General features: G+C 39.9%; 1 pseudogene across 1 annotated transcript; it reads right to left on the reverse strand.

Moving 5' to 3' along the window:
- Nucleotides 1–12,266: 12,266 nt before the first annotated feature.
- LOC307053788 (lysocardiolipin acyltransferase 1-like) lies at nucleotides 12,267–12,957 on the reverse strand (annotated as a pseudogene). The gene has a single exon. The product of its transcript is annotated as a lysocardiolipin acyltransferase 1-like (transcript).
- Between the last annotated feature and the right edge of the window lie 2,104 nt (nucleotides 12,958–15,061).

Genomic DNA, 15,061 nt, shown 5'->3' on the forward strand with positions numbered 1-15,061 from the left:
CAATGCGACCCTACAGAGTTCCTTTAAACAATCCCAATTAAAACTAATTTCTAACAAATTTGTTCCTGTTTTGTTGACAAAAGTGTATGCTTCCCAAGTGTGAGTGATCACTTTTTTGAGTTACAATCTTAACATTTTCAAGATTTTAACCATTAATTGTGTCTGGGCATATATGCAATAGAGAATATAAGTAAATGTACAATGTTATAGAACTTAAAATGACAGAAATTAAGGAGAGTCACCTGGTTTGTAACTACCTTCCATATTAAGAGATGCATCTGTAGAATTTATTGACAACCCCGTGTGTTGTTTTATTTTTCTCTCCAGTCAGATTTAGTTCATAGCCATCGCCAAGAACAATCTCATTTATCTTAACCATTACTGAAGGTGTTTATATTTATGTGACTTTCTAATGTTTTCTTTGGTTCTACAACTCTTTGAAAACTCACTTTAAGTGGTCTTGTTTGGTAACATCTAAAATGCCATTTCTAAGGTCCCAGTGTCTTTTCCAATCATCTGTATAATTGCCTCTACTGATGCCTAAGTTAATACTGGCATTCTGGATACTCCTTTTTCCCATCTCTCTGCTACTCTTTATTTTAAAGAGAAGACCAGACATATGGTAATAAACATAAGGTCACATCACATGTCTCCAGAGGAATGAGATATTAAAATTAAGTAGGCACAACAGTGAAAAGACTCCTGTAAAAACACTCAAGATACTCTGGGTTGGAGTCCAGGCTGTGCTTTTTATTATTCAGGTGACTTTAACATGTCACTCAATCTCTTGAGGACCAATTTCATCAAATGTACCTTACTTCATATATTTTTGTTAAGAATCTTGTGAAGATTTTAGATACAGAATACTTTTAAGTCTATAAAATTGTTTTTAAAGAAAAAGTAATGCATATTACGTATTATTATTCCCAGTGTTTTTGAACCCTCCTAGAAAGCATTCAACAAATATTGTTTACCCTTATCTCCATGTTTCCTTCTCCACCTCTTCCTCACCTCACATCCCCTCTAACTGCCTCCATCTTGACTACAATGTTCTTACATAACGAAGTGGATAGAAAATGTAAACAAAAGAAGTAGGTTTATGTTAGATTCTGCTCAGGGTAAACTGTAGAGATCAACCTCATTCTTATTCTCTTTGTCATGACCCTGAGTAGTGGGTTCTGGTCTCTATATTAGCTGTCAAGGGCAGTTATTTACTTCACACTATGGAAGTCTCTGGCCCAGAGGGGTTGATTTCTCGAATCTGTCCGGTCTTATAAGACTCAGATACTGATCTGTGCCTTTGTTACCTACTCTAGACCTGCCTAATGAGGTAACTCTGTGAAACACCAGGACCCTTGGTATTTGGCCTTCGCCTAGCCTATTAATTCATCCTGTTGTATCTCCTATTTTCTCCAGGAGGGGATGGCAAAATTTTTTAAGTGAGTTTTATGAGCAACCTGTGGCCAATTTAAAACACTGCTTTCACATTTATGACTAATGTTCCAAGAAGCTGAAACTATTGATGGGTAGGAAATCCCATGTGCTAGACCCTTGCCATGTACACCCACTTACTCATGGGAGACTGAGCTTGACAGTTAATCCAAAAGGGGCTCAAAACCTACAAGAAAGTATACATTTTACTTGTTTTCTCATTCAATTTTACTTGTTTACTCTCCTTATTTAAGGCATCTTTTAAGAGGATTTCTTTCTTGACTAGGGGACCCCTACTGACAATTTTAGTTCATCTTTGATTTTTAACATTACTTGATATATGCATGAAGCAAAGTGCCCAGTTTTATGTTTCCTATACCTCTGCACGTTTTTGCCTTCCAGTGTTCATACTTTGGTAAATTTGGACTCCACTGTTTTCCTAAATAAAGACTACTTTCCTTACAGAGACCACTGTTTCTCCATGCAGTAAGTAAAAGAAAGTGTATTCCAGCTTCCACTTTTATTCATGAAGGACTCTGCCAGTGAAGGCCTTTGTGGTGCTGAGGTATCAGGGGATCTATTGTACACCAGCAAACATGAGAGCAGCACAGAATGTACATTCTCTAGCAAAAGCCAGAGGAGGCAAGGGGGGCAGTGTGAGAGTGCCACAGACTCTAATGGAGTGTGGAAAATACAGAGGCTAAAAGTGACAGCACCCAACGCACACTTGCTCATGCAAGAAAAAGTAATTCATTAGCTCACATATCTGGAAGGATGCTGGGGATAGTGCATAGCATAAAAGAAAAGTTTAGAACCAGGGCCAATAGATGGAAGCTAGAACTCAGAGGCCATTATCTCTTATGCCACTCAAATATTGCTTCCCTCTACTTGGCTTACTTTTCTAAAAAGACTCTTCCCTCTTATTCATCAGGGCAACTGGCTGTCAGATGGGTCTGTCTTTAACCCTCTTCCCTACCTCCAAACAGAAAAAAATTCTCTCTCCTGGCATTCATTAAAAAAAAAAAAAAAAAAAAAGAGAGGGCTCTGATTCTACTTTTAGGGTTGCCAGATTTAGACAACAAAAATACAGGACACCTAGTTAAAACTGAACTTCAGATAAACAATGAATATTACTTGAGTGTAAGCCTGTATCGGTATGAATACATCCCATTCAATACCTGACAAAATTTCTACAGATGTGAAAAAAAGGCATAACCTAGGCTCCTAGTCATTGTTTATCTAAAATTCACATTTAAGTGGGAATCCTGCATTTTATCTGGCAACCCTACATACTTGGGTCAAGCTCCCATCACAATCACTGCTGTCCAGGAATTGGGGTCACTATGCTTGGTCATAACCCCCCATACCATCCAGTCACCATGAGGGTGAAGTCTGATACCAGAAGAGAGGCAATGATGGAAACACTGTCATGTGCAGCCCAAAATAACTATCCCACACCAAAACAGAGATGAGTAAAGGTGGATGAAGATGAGCCAAGGATACACAATACAAATCTATTCACCATTTGCTTAGGGCTTAGCTTAAAAACAGAAGATGCTGATCAAATTTGGTTTTCACTGTTGATGATCCACATTATTATACATCATCACTGATTACAGGTCCAAACCACAGAAAATGCTCTTCTGATTTTTTTTTTTTTTTTTTTTTTTTTTTTAGAAAACATGAATTCCTATGTAATTGTACATTGCTCCAAAAGACAAGTGGTAGGGGCGGACTAAATAACTATGGTTTAATATCGGGGTCATGGCCAGGATGGTAGGCAGTCTTATTTTACGGTTTTCCTGGGATTCAAGTAGCTTCCTTGAGCTTCTCTCAGTGGTGATTGTAAAATGATAAGCAACACACATGTTGGGTCTGGTGTCAGGCAGGAGGACAGGAGTGCAGGCCCGTCTGACTTTGGCAGCAGCACCCTTAATCATCTTGACAACGTGTGACTGTGTTATTTCTTAGAAACGAATTATTTCATTCCTTCAGAAAGAAAATGTCCCTAAGGACAGAGTTTTTGAAATACAACTTCTGAACCAAAGACCTCAACACAGTGAATCAAATTATGATGATTGGTTGCTGATAGGATAGTTTTAAACTTTAAAATAAGGGTAAACATTTTAAATACCTATAATCCTTTACAGAGATAACATAAGTAGACATGGCTGTGGAATGACTACAAAATAGTCTCCTAATAACATTTCAATGGTTTGATGTAATTCTTCAGTGGAGGATCAGGCTTTAAGATCAATCTTTTATACAGATGGGGAATGGGAATGAAGTTTCCTACCATCAATTTAAGTGGGAGCCACCACTTCCGTGGGTAAACAATGATTTGTCAAAGATAGTTCAGCTCTGATAAACTGATCTGAGCTGACAGAGAGAGTGACAAATACTAATGAACAAGTGTGTGAAAGAGACACACAGATACAGAGAGGGACAGAGAGTCACAGAGAGAGACTGACTTTACATCATGAGTAGAAGGCAACAAACTGCCTTCACTTTGAAAGGTTTGGGCATCACGTAGAGGAACAGACAGGACAATGGCAACTGTACTCTTCTGGACCAGTTGTGTTTCTCTGATTTCTCCTTCCTCTTTTCCTTGCTGGCTTATCTTCTTTTTCCTTTTACCCTCTAAATGTGAGCATTTCTCAAAATTCCTTCTCTGTACTCTCTCCCTCGGTAAATGTCCCTGAACAGAACCATCCCTCTTGTGGCATACAGCCCCTGCATGAGTTTGGTCAGGTTGTGCAGTGCACAACTCTCATGGCCCACTTACACTGTAGTCCACATGCCCTGCAAACCTATCAACTTTTACGTGGCAGCCTAATATGGATGATCCAAATCCAGCTCTACCCCCTCTTTTTTCTTCTGTTATCCACTCATGAACCTCTAGCTGCTTATCCAACAATTCTTTTTAAACAGAAAATGAATGCCAATTTTATGTATGCTCTTAGAGTAGAAGGAACTAAGAGCAGAGGTCTTCCTCTACCAGAAGAAAATAAAAATTACATGAAGCCATCCCCATTTGGTTGGTATTTTTGAACACTAAGTGGCCTACTATTACTACTTGCACACATTTCCCCTAATACTATAGACACGCAGTGCCAAAGGTGATTCTCAAAGGACTTGGTTATAACAACACCACACAGTCATAGCAGTAACGAAGGGCTGCTTAACGGGCAATTCTAGACACTAGATGACAATGATACTATTTCAGCCTCACAGAATTTCCTGATTGCTGGGGCAACCTCTAGTGGTAAGTGAAGAGAAGAGGAAAATGTTCAGCTGAGAGCAGGGAGTGAGCACTAGCAACAGATACAGCAGCTCACTAAGCAGGCTGCTTTTGAAGACGTGCTGCAGACACTGCCTAAAGACGCTAATGTGAGCTCAAAGAGCTAACAGAGCTAAATGATCTACCCATTCTATGAACGGTCTTAATGCTCACCTATCTCGCAGGTCATATGCTTGGCCCCAGCCATGAGATCTGAGATCAATGTGGACTTAGCAACTGCCACCTTATAAACCCAAAACCTTGACCTCCTTCCCTGGTCAATTTCCTGACTACGTCTGCATTCGGGCACTCTAAAAGTACAAATGACACCCATTTCCAAATCTAGAGCTATGCACGTGAAGGCCCTCTCAGAAGCTTCAAGGGTGCCTTCACCTTCCTTCTCTGAGGGAGACTAACCCAGTAGCTCCAAGTTTTTCCCTTTTAAATGAAGCCCTCTGAGTACCCCAGCTAATATTCAATAGGATCTTGCCTTCAATGTCTTCAAAGTGGAGTTTTTCTCTAACACCTTTCTAATTAATGTCAGGAAAAACAAAATCTCCAATAAGCTCTTTCAAAATTTTAAAGTAATCCTCATATCACCATGTCTCTTATTGCTCAAAACTTTCCCATCATGCACAAAATTAAGAAAACAAAATGATCACAAAGAATTTCTACCATATATGTACACAAGTCTTATCTCACTTTACTGCCCGTAGAATTACTGAAGTGGGCATTATTTCTCAAATTCATTCCAAACATTGTATAGTAAGTTATCCATTATATTCCCTCCACCTGGAATTCCATCCACCTCACCTGTCAAAAAGCTACTCTTCATTCAAAGGATGACAGTAATGCCACCTCTTTTTAGTCATCCTCAAACAATGGTAACCTCTCCATCTTTTAAATTCCGCCAAGTACAGTGCCAAGACTGTAGGCGTTGAAACTCAACACAGGATTATGTGAATCTCACTTTCACCACTCGCTTAGCTCTGTGTCCTAGAGAGATTTACTTAACACCTTGATCCCCATTTTCTTCATTTTTAAAATGATCATTTTCTTAACTTATAAAATATAAATAATATTTTTCTTTCAGGATAACTGTAAGAATAATATAACTCACATAGCAGAGAGTGAGGCAAATATGTGCTAAGTAGACAGTAGCCATTGCTATCACCATGAATTGTATCTTCTATAACTTTACCAGGTGGGTAACAAAAAACTTAATCCAAAAATATGGAAAACAAAGCAGGTCAGGTACAGGAGAGCAAGGGCAAATTCTTAAGTAGTAATGGAAATCCAACACAGGTTGACCCTGAACTCACGCAAAATTCTAACCAATGTTTGAGTGCTGTTCTGACTGAATTATATTACTTCTTGTTGCGTATGTAGTTGTTTCTGCCACAAGAGTGTCTTAATGATGTCAAGTTGCAATTTCTGAAGCACTGTAACCAATTATTTTATTATTTATTAACTGATTATCACAGCTTTACTTCCACAACTATCTAAAAATTTCCTGTGTTTATGACTCAGCTCCTCACTTTAAAAGCTTATTGGGGGCCTGAACCAAGATGGCGGAGTAGAAGGATGTGCTCCCACTACCTCTTGTGAGAACCACAGAATCACAACTAGCTGCTGGACAATCAATAGGAAGACACTGGAACTCACCAAAAAAGATATCCCACATCCAAAGACAAAGGAGAAGCCAAAATGAGATGGTAGGAGGCGTGCAATCATAGTAAAATCAAATCCCATAACTGCTAGGTGGGTGACTCACAGACTGGAGAACACTTATACAACAGAAGTCCACCCACTGGAGTGAAGGTTGTGAGCCCCACGTCAGGCTTCCCAAACTGGGGGTCCAGCAATGGGAGGAGGTATTCCTAGAGAATCAGACTTTGAAGGCTAGTAATATTTGACTGCAGGACTTCGACAGGACTGGGGGAAACAGAGACTCCACTCTTGGAGGGCATACACAAAGTAGTGTTCACAACGGGACCCTGGGGAAGGAGCAGTGACGCCAGGGGAGACTGAACCAGACCTACTTGCTAGTGTTGGAGGGTCTCCTGCAGAGGCGAGGAGTGGCTGTGGCTCACAGTGGGCACAAGGACACCGACAGCAGAAGTTCTGGAAAGTACTGTTAGCATGAGCCCTCCCAGAGTCTGTCATTAGCCCCACCAAAGAGCCCAGGTAGTCTCCAGTGTTGCGTTGCCTCAGGCCAAACAACCAACAGGGAGGAAACCCAGCCCCACCCATCAGCAGACAAGCAGATTAAACTTTTACTGAGCTCTGCACATCAGACCAACACTCAGCTCTACCTACCACCAGTCCCTCCCATCAGGAAATTTGCACAAGCCTCTTAGATAGCCTCATCAACCAGAGGGCAGACAGCAGAAGCAAGAAGAACTACAGTCCTGCAGCCTGTGGAACAAAAACCACATTCACAGAAAGATAGACAAGATGAAAAGGCAGAGGGCTATGTACCAAACGAGGCACAAGATAAAACCCCAGAAAAACAACTAAATGAAGTGGAGATACGCAACCTTCCAGAAAAAGAATTCACAATAATGGGGCTTCCCTGGTGGCGCAGTGGTTGAGAGTCCGCCTGCCGATGCAGGGGACACGGGTTCGTGCCTTGGTCCGGGAAGATCCCAAATGCCGCGGAGCATCTGGGCCCATGAGCCATGGCTGCTGAGCCTGCGCGCCCAGAGTCTGTGCTCCACAACGGGAGAGGCCACAGCAGTGGGAGGCCCGCGTACCACAGAAAAAAAAAAAAAAGAATTCACAATAATGATAGTGAAGATGATCCAGGACCTCGGAAAAAGAATGGAGGAAAAGATCGAGAAGATGCAAGAAATGTTTAACAAAGACCTAGAAGAATTAAAGAACAAACCGAGATGAAAAATACAATAACTGAAATGAAAACTACACTAGAAGGAATCAATAGCAGAATAACTGAGGCAGAAGAACGGATAAGTGACCTGGAAGACAGAATGGTGGAATTCACTGCTGTGGAACAGAATAAAGAAAAAAGAATGAAAAGAAATGAAGACAGCCTAAGAGACCTCTGGGACAACATTAAATGCAACAACATTTGTATTATAAGGGTCCCAGAAGGAGAGGAGAGAGAGAGAAAGGACCCGAAAAAATATTTGAAGAGATTATAGTTGAAAAGTTCCCTAACATGGGAAAGGAAATAGCCACCCAAGTTCAGGAAGCGCAGAGAGTCCCATACAGGATGAACCCAAGGAGAAACACACCGAGACACACAGTACTCAAAGTGGCAAAAATTAAAGACAAAGAAAAATTATTGACAGCAGCAAGGGAAAAACAACAAATAACAAAAGAGACTTCACAGATATGATTAAGATGAAGGACCATGAGATAGAGAGGTTATCCTGGATCATCCAGGTGGGTCAAATCTAAACACGTGTGTTCTCAGAAGTAAAGAATACTTCCTTGTGTGGTCAGAGAGGGATGTGACTATGGAAAAATGATCGAAGATGCAATGTTGCTGCCTTTGGAGATAGAGGAAGGGGGTCACATGTCAAGGAATGTGGGCAACCTCTAGATGCCAGAAAATGCAAGGAAACAGTTGCTTCCCTAGTCTTAAGAATAGAACATGGCCCTGACAACACCTTGGCTTGAGCTCAGGGAGACCTGGATCAGACTTCTAATTTACAAACCTAGAAGAAAATTAATTTGTGCTGCTATAAAGGCACTAAGTTTGTTATGGCAGCAACTTGAAACAAATACAGGGAACAAAGAGATCTGCTTGGTATTAGTAACAAAGTTGAACTGAAAGAAGGGAAAGGTGGGAAAGGAGCATTTTCCCAACCTCTGCATGGAAAGCAAGGTGGCTTCGGTGCATTGTGGTCTCCAAAGAAGTCAGCAACAGCATAGTGATCACCATGCAGAGTGCAAACAGTGCCTGATGAGAGGTAGAGGAACCCAGGAAAAATCAGCTCGATGGCCAGCACTCACACAGCTGGTTGTGGTAGGTCTGAAAGCAGAAGAGTTTCAGCAGGAAGCACCAATGAGATGCCAAGTAGTGCTAAAGGACCTATGAGTTCCAGGTGAGGATGGACAGGACTCCTTCATGGACACACATGAAATTCACAGTGAAGAATTTTGATGGCAGTCTTCTATTCCTTTATTCTTGAATGAAGTCCTAGGTAATAAACTGAAACAGTTTTGTATTCAAAACACAATTAAGAGGTACTTGGAGAGACAAATTAGTTTCTAACAAAAATGGATAAAGAATTCTCCAATATAATTATTACTAATTATTTTTCTGCACACCTACAGCTCGAGAATAAATTAGAGACATAATAATCTGTTTATAGCAGAATGTAATTAGCAGCCTTTATTTAAGTTTATCTGATAAAGACTGGCTTGTTACTTTATCCTGAAGAACAAAATCAAAAACATCACTTCTTGAAAATAGTCCTGCAAATTATGATTTGGTATCTAAACATTGTATCTTACTATCTTTAAGTAATTGTACAATTCTGTAAGGATAAATTCCTAAGGAATATTATTCCATTCTATCTAAAACACCTTCTGAGCCAAACTTGATTCTCAAGTTTTCCCTACATCTTCCATTATATTGCAGGGCAAAATAAAGTGGTCAGGTAATGGAAGAAAAGATGGATAAAAAGCGCTTGAATATTTTGGAATACTGAGTGCCACTGTGAATGACTAAGTATAAGAGGAACATGTGTTTTTTACCTCAAATGTAATATTTCTTAAACTAAAATGTTTGATAGTCAAAGTAATAAACTAAATCAACTTTCCAATCCAGAGCTTTAGAATGTTTTTCTCCATGATGGAATTACTTACACTCTTTAGGCCCATTTTCTCTCTGGGATGCAGGTTTGGTAATGGCTCTGATTTTAGCACCCAAAATACTGAAACAAACCTGGGCAACTATTTTACAGAACGCATGAACACCGGAGTTAAGCGCTCTCCATTTTTCTACCCTTTTACTCATCTTTTGCTAATGGCCATCCACTTAATGCCCATATTTGATCACTTCTGAACCATGGCAGTAACTTCCACTTCTTGCAGTTCTTACACTGACAGTAGGTATGTTAACAACAATATACTATTTTAATTATATCCTGTTCCCCAGGAGGTGATTACCTTTTTTAATCTTTACTATAATGCCCATTGCTAGCGTCAGGATTTGGTGGTAACAACAACAACAAAAAAAGCAAAGACTGGAATGGTTTGCAGAATGCTATTTATGATATTTACTCAGTGTTACAATGTTTGGTTGTAAAGCATGAAAGCTATGATTTCTTAGGCTTAGTCAAAGATATAATTTTGGAGACAAGAAAATGCTTTTTAAAATTTTAAGTATTTTTTTAAACGTAAAAGCAATGCACAGCTTTTATACTGACTCAAGCAATATGTACGGAATAAAAAGTTAAAGCCAAGGCAAGAATGATCATTATTTTAAATATTATTATAACCTTGTTCTCAAAGTCCTATCCAATTAAGTTATCAAACAAAATTAGATTAAAATATTGGGGAAAATCATCATTGTTTAATGGTGGTAGGATTACATATGTAGAAAACTGAGAGAATCAACTATATAGGAAATAAAAAGAATTCAGTAAAGCAATTGATTACAAAATTAATATATAAAAACCAATAACATTAAATATGCAAAGAATTTGTCACAAAATATATGAAAAGAAAAAGAATCCTTTATGATAGCAATAAACAGATGGAAATATATTTAAGAAGGGGGCTGGTCCCATAAGAAAACTACTATAAAAATCAACTGGCGGAAATGAAGAAAAAAAATTAAAGTAAGATATTTCATGCTCTTGGATAGAAATGCTCAGTATTGTTGAGATTATGAGTTCTCCATAATTTACTCAACTATTTTATATAATCCCAATTAAAACAGCCACAGGATGTTTTAAATTGGAAAACCCTGATGACTCCACAGACAATACTGACAACTCAGCATTCTCATATACCATTGGAATGCCTTTCTAGCAAGCAGTTTGGCAATAACTATCAAATTTTAAATGTTTATGTCATATGATCTACTAATTCATCTACTAAAAGTTAACCCTATGCATATTCCAGTAGTCAGAATTCCAATCTAAAAATAGTCATCAAAGCCTTGTTTACAACAATAAAACAAAAGAAAAAATGCATCAATAAGGCACTGAGTAAAGCTACATTTTTGTACAAATAAACTCTTAGTGAATACCTTTAGATAAAAGAATATTGGGGGGCTTCCCTGGTGGCACAGTGGTTGAGAATCTGCCTGCTAATGCAGGGGACACGGGTTCGAGCCCTGGTCTGGGAGGATCCCACATGCCGCAGAGCGGCTGGGCCCGTGAGCCACAACTACTGAGCCTGCGCATCTGGAGCCTGTGCTCCTCAACAGGAGAGGCCGCGATGGTGAGAGGCCTGCACACCGCGATGAAGAGTGGCCCCCGTGTGCCACAACTAGAGAAAGCCCTCGCACAGAAACGAGACCCAACACAGCAAAAATAACCAGGGATACCTTTACGGTAGACTATGGATCATTTTAAAATATCTTTTTTTCTTTGATTCATTCAACATTTAATTATTGAACACCTACTCTATGTATCACACACTTTGGACACTGGGGATACAGTAGTCAACAGTATTTTATAATGTACTATAACATATTTTTTAAATAATAAAGATTACCAAAAATACAAATTCCTTTTCACAAAACCATGACTCCTATTAACCTCTTCAGAGGCAAATCAACGTTAAGAGTTTAGTACACAAGTATACCATGCTTTATTGTGCTTTACTTTATTGCACTTCACAGATAATTCATTTTTTACAAACTGAAGATTTGTGGCAACCCTACGTCCAGCAAGTCTATCAGCACTATTTTTCCAACAGCATTTTCTCACTTCATGTCTCTGTGGTACATTTTGGTAATTCTCACAACATTTCAAACATTTTCATTATTATTACATTTGTTATGGTGATCTGTGATCAGTGATTTTTGATGTTACTACTAGGACTCACTGAAGACTCAGACGATGGCTAGCATTTTTTTAGCAATAAAATATTTTTTAATTAAGGCATGTACGTTTTTTAGACATAATGCATTGTACACTTAGACTACAGTATAGTGTTAACATAACTTTTATATACACTGGGAAACCAAAAAATTCATATGACTCACTTTATTGCAGTATTTGCTTATTGTGTTGGTGTGGAACTAAACCCACAATATCTCTTGTTACTAATACTCTGGCCTAAGTTATTTCACAGGGATTGCTCCCTGCTACATAGTGTTGAAATTACATTCAGAGATTTTAAAAAAAAATTGTGTGTGTAGCAATATTTTTCCACAAAACTAAGTGTAAAATATCTTTAACAAATAATGATGGTAGTAAGAAATATTAGACGTAGTCATGCAAAAATGCATCTCATTTTACAAGGGCTTAGAACATTTACAAAATATCCCCTAGGTTTTTAGACTGTGAACCTTACAATCTTACCCATTTTTCTTTGCATTTAAATGTGGCTGTTTGTCTAAAAAATGTTAACATGCAAGTTCCGTGATCTCTAGTCCACCAAATACTCTCTCCTGTGGCACGAAGATGACAATGATGATTATAAAATACCACCTAACAAGACTGTACAAATAGATGAGCAGGCACACTGCAGGGCTGAACAGGGTCCAGTACGGTATAGGGAGCAATTTGACCAGAAGGATCTTGGGCTCAGACTTGCAAGGTGGAATTACAGTCTGTCCCATAAAGTAAAAAGTCTTCTCCCCCAGCAGAAGCAGCACAGCCTCTCTTCTTTCTCCTCCCACCACTTGTGGTACCAGAGCTGGAGGTCCTCCTTGGATGTGGGGAGGGTGTCCACTGGGTATCAGTGGACATGGAAGTGGATTTCCTTGGAAAAGTCCTTGAGGAGGACATGCCTCTCTGGCTGAGGAATGTTATGAGGGTATGACACCGTGACGTCATGGACAGCGTCCAGGCTCTTACCTTCTCTTAGACGGTCTACTACAAAAGTAAAGCCTGTAGTTCTTGGATGTTAAGACATTTTCATATTTCTGAAGTCCATTCTTCTTAGCAAATTCATTACTTCAAGCCGTGCTATTTTCTGTGAGGTCAGTCCCTTCTGGGAATATGAGGAGTTGAAGTGGTTCATGGATATCACAAAAAATAATTAATCATGTTTTCAAAAAAAAAAAAAAAACAAAGTAACTTTGTTGTTGTCATCTTCCCTGGAGCCTTTTAGAGGTTTTATCCTTTTCTTTACAGTCCAGAAATTTAACCAGAACTTATGTAGATGTATATTTTTATTTTTCCCATCTTAGTATGCAGTGAGTTTTTACAAATTAAAGACTTGAGTCTTTCTATAGCTCAGGAAAATTTTCATCTACATTTCTTTGATTATTTCCTGCCTTCTTTCTGGTCTTACATTAAACTTCAAATTTAACTTTCAGATCAACAACTTATTCTTCACCAATAGCCATCCAAATTTTTAGCCTTTCCCTTGATTTTTTTGTTGTTATTTCTCTTCTCATTACTCATTTTTCATAGTCTCTTCGTCTTGTTTATGAATTTTAAATTATTCCCAATCTCTGCAATTACTAAAAAATAAGTTTGTGTGAGGTTATAACCTATTTCCAAAATTACCTGTTTTTACTTAAGTTGGTCCTGTTTTTTCATATTGTCCTCCTTTCTATACTATTGATTTATCTCAGATGTTTGATGATTTTCAATTTCTATTCCTATTTATATGCAAAGATCTAGATTAGTTAATCTAAGGACACAATTTGAGATTACTTTGTGGTTCTGATGTTTCTCCTATCTTCTATGGTAGGAAAGGGTGCTAACTATAGGTTCTCTAGAAATGCATAGGGTGAGCTACTTGATAAACTCCCCTTAGTGTGCCTAGGCAGGCTAAGTACTCCCAAGTTTGCCATGTAAGGAGAGTTCTGAGGAAGTGACAAATATTGGTATATTTTATGTCTAAAAGAAGCTGCAGTTTTTTCCTTATCTACCTATTACAAAAGTCTAGTTACCTGAGGGTCTACCTTGATTCTCTGTTCATCCTCAGTATTTAATATAAGAACTATGTCTATATGCAGAGCCTGTTAATTGGTAAGGCATTCTTAGCACACTGTCCTAGAGCAAATTCTAAACCGAGAAGCTCCATAAAAGGAGGGATGTGAAGAACTAAGGGGAAGAATGTTACCTAAGGTACACTTTAACAAATTAACATGGAGCAGTGTGGCCAAAATGGCAAAGTAAGAAGACCTCACCTCCTCCCATGGGCACACCAAAATTTAAAATATTTACAGGGCAACTATCTATGAGAATGACCTGAAGACTAGAAGAAAAGATTTTCCACAACTAAACATATAAAGAAGGAACCACAACAAGATGCATAGGAGAGGTAGAGAGGAGGTAGAGTCAAGACCCACACCCCTGAGCCAGTGACCCACAATGGGAGGATAAACACAACTGCAGATGTTCTCCCCAGGAAGCAAGGGGTCCAAGCCCCACATTGGGTTCTCCAGCCCAGAGGTCCTGCACCGGGAAGATGAGGCCCCAGAATGTCTGACTTTAAAGGCTGCCAAGGCTTGCATATGAGAGAGCTAAAGGTCTGTAGGAAAAAGAGACTCCTCTCTTAAAGAGCTCATGCACAAACTCACATGCTTTAAGTTCCAACACAGAGGCAGTAATTTGCAAGGAGCTTGGGTCAGACCCACTTGCTGATCTTGGAGTCCTCCTGGAGAGGTGAGAGGCAACTGGGACTCCCCCTGGGACATAGACATTGATGAGAGACAATTTGGGGAGCTCATTCTACCATGAGGACACTGACACTGGCATGTGCCATTTTGGAGTCTTCCCTCTAGTCTGTTAGGGCCAGGGGCAGGCCAATACCAGCTCCAGGGCCCACCTCAGGACACAGCCCCACACACCAGTGGGCTAGCACCAGCACCAGAGAACACACTTGGGCCCCACAGTAGGCACCCCATGGACCCAGCCCCAACACCAGTGGGTCAGCACCAGTCCCAGCCCCTCCCCCAGGTCCTACAGGTATCTTCTCAGGCCCCAACCCTGCCCATGAGTGGGCCAGCACCAGCCCTTAGCCCCCATAGGCCCTGCAGGCAATTGCCCCAGAACCTGGACCCACATACCAGCAGGCCAGCACCAGATCCAAGACCTCTCGAATGCTACAGCCAGCATCCCCATGGCCCAGCCTCACAGCCAGTGGTCAGGTACCAGACACAGGACCCCTCACCCACAGAGCAAGTCGGCCAAGGACATGGTCCTGCCTACCAGAAGGCTGGCACCAGCCCTGAGACTGCCC

The sequence above is a fragment of the Hyperoodon ampullatus genome, assembly GCF_949752795.1.
Source record: "Hyperoodon ampullatus genome assembly, chromosome: 5".
In the NCBI taxonomy this organism is placed as follows: Eukaryota; Metazoa; Chordata; class Mammalia; order Artiodactyla; family Ziphiidae; genus Hyperoodon; species Hyperoodon ampullatus.